This window comes from Bufo bufo, chromosome 5, assembly GCF_905171765.1.
Source record: "Bufo bufo chromosome 5, aBufBuf1.1, whole genome shotgun sequence".
NCBI classification, from domain to species: Eukaryota; Metazoa; Chordata; class Amphibia; order Anura; family Bufonidae; genus Bufo; species Bufo bufo.
Genome location: NC_053393.1, coordinates 21,127,116 through 21,129,703, shown reverse-complemented (window position 1 = coordinate 21,129,703; position 2,588 = coordinate 21,127,116). Strand labels below are relative to the sequence as shown.

The 2,588-nt window shown below is 45.2% G+C and overlaps 1 non-coding gene across 1 annotated transcript; it reads left to right on the top strand.

Moving 5' to 3' along the window:
• The first annotated feature begins 574 nt into the window (after positions 1–574).
• Positions 575–660, top strand: LOC121002987. The gene has a single exon (XR_005779385.1). It is a non-coding gene; the product is annotated as a small nucleolar RNA SNORD71 (small nucleolar RNA).
• Positions 661–2,588: the final 1,928 nt, after the last annotated feature.

Sequence of the window (2,588 nt, the reverse complement as noted above, 5' to 3'; positions counted from 1 at the left end):
TTCTAAAAACTTCCATGGTCTCCAAAAAAATGATTCTGCATTAACCCCTTACCGACTGCAATCCGTTTATATACGTCATATTTGCACATGCCCCGTGCAGCTATCACGTCAAGCCAGTTCTTTAATCCAAGCGCCGCCAAGCGCTTGGATTAAAGCTTCTGCCCCTGCCCTGCTGCTGTCACGGACAGCACACAGTGCAGTAATGCCGGCAAGGGACCAATCGGAGTCGGCAATCGATCCGATTGGTTAGTCTGTGCAGACTAACCAATCGGATCGCGGCAGTAAAAAAAGTGCTGGTTTCAGGCTCTGATCTGCGCTCTGCAGATCAGAGCCTGAAATCAAGTAGTGTTCCTCATGCCCCCCGATCTGTGCCCCTCCAAGCCCTTGGTGCCCCTCTGTGCCCCCGATCTGTGCCCCCCCAATCTGTGCCCTTCTCCTGCCTCCTGCGCTCATCTCTCCTGCCCTGATGCGGTCCGCCCCCTCCCCGCCCCATATATTCCTCCTGCCCCAGCCTCCCTCAATGTTGGTGGCCGAACCCCCCCCCTTTCCAGTGCTGCCCCCGGTCCCCCTGCTGTGTGTGATGGTGGCGGCTCCATTCCTGAGCCGCCGCCATCAGCAGAGAGTGTCAGCTCTATGCTGATACTCTGCTGCAACCCCATAGATGCCGCGGCAGCGGCATCCATGGGGTTAATAGAGGGAGGGTGCTCCCTCTCTCCACCATCGGGGCTGCTGCGCTGCAAAAGCGTCCGCTGTTGCCACCTACAGGGCATCTGATTGTATTTTATTTCCAAAATGATGCCAACATAAAGTAGACATATGGGAAATGTTAAGTAATAAATATTTTATTAGGTATGACTTTCTGTTTTAGAAGCAGAGAAATGTAAATTTAGAAAATTGTGAATTTTTCAAAATTTTTGGTAAATTTGGGATTTTTTCATAAATAAAGGTGAAATATATTGACTCAAATTTTGGACTATTATGAAGTACAATATGTCACGAGAAAACAATCTCAGAAAGGCTCGAATAAGTAAAAGTGTCCCAAAGCTATTACAACATAAAGTGACGCATGTCAGATTTGTAAATTTTGACCTGGACACTGGGGCATCAATGACCTTTGGTCATGAAAGGGTTAATACAGAAAGTAAGAAATATGGAAGAGGTGGGGGGGGGGGGTAGCTGCAGTTTCTTTGTCAGAGGTGGGAGAGTTTTTTTTATTCTAATAGCTGGAACATGCTTTTCAAAATGTAGATCCCCTCAGTATAAGGGCTCGTTCACATCACCGTCTGGATTTCCATTCTATTCATCCGTTCAGAGGATGAAAAAAAAAGCAAATAAACGGATCCGTTGTCAATCCCATTTCACTTCTATGGAGGTGATAAAGTGTCAGTTACACTCTGTTTGGCTCCTTTCCGTCAGCTTCACGTTATTTTAGACGGAAAAAAAAAATCCTACATTCAGGACTTTTGCTCCCGTCGAAAATAACGGATTTGTGACGGATCTGTTTTGTTTTGCATTAAAGTCAATGAGTGACGGATTGTAACGGATTGCTTTGTATGTGATTCGTTACGCAATCCATTTTTCTGTTCCGCATTTTTTTTCTGAGCATGCTCGAATGAAATAAAAAACTAAAAAAAATCTGTTTAAAAACAATGAATAACGGAACATAACGGAAAGCGAACGGATGCATTGTGTCTTTTTTTTAAACTGATCAGTTTCGTCAGTCCGTTAAAAAGACAGAATATATACTTTCCGTTAGTGTCTGTTGGCTTTCCGTTTATTTATTTACTTTCAGTTATTTTGAACGGATTACAAATATATCGGAAAGCCTAGCGGTGATGTGAACGAAGCCTAAGGACGAATGCACACAGCCGTGTTCCGCGGCCGAGAGCGGTCCGTGGTATGCCGGGCTGGATTCCTGTTCAGAGAAGGAGCGCACAGCGTCATTGGTTGCTATGACGCCGTGCGCTTCATGCCGCCGCTGCACTACAGTAATACACTCGTATAGTGTAGTACTGTAGTGCAGCGGCGGCATGAAGCGCACGGCGTCATAGCAACCAATGTTGCCGTGCGCTCCTGCTCTGAACAGGAATCCAGCCCGGCATACCACGGACCGCTCTCGGCCGCGGAACACGGCCGTGTGCATTCGGCCTAAATTAGATGTCTGCATGTTGCTTTAAACACCAGAAAGTCGCAACATTATAACAAATGTTTTTATTTGTTTATACCATTTGCCATTTTCTGGATGTTTCACTTGTTACACTGTTGCAGACAAGTATTGCTTGTTCAAAGCGAAACTGGGGCAGGAGCAGAGAAAAGATCGTACTCATTCTTGGCTGTTTTCAACTTTAATTACCTCTGCAATGTAGCTATAGTATCCAGCTATTCATCTAATGCTGGAAATTGAAAACACAACACCTACGTCTGGCAAGTGGCATCTTCTCGGGTGAAATGGCTTACATAAAAAGGTGCCTCAATTATAATGTGAGATCAATCAATGTGGTCTTCCTTCACTGAGTACTGACTTCATTCATGTCTCTGAATATGAATTTGTCATCAGTTTATGCGAATTTAGATCTGCATAGACCTGT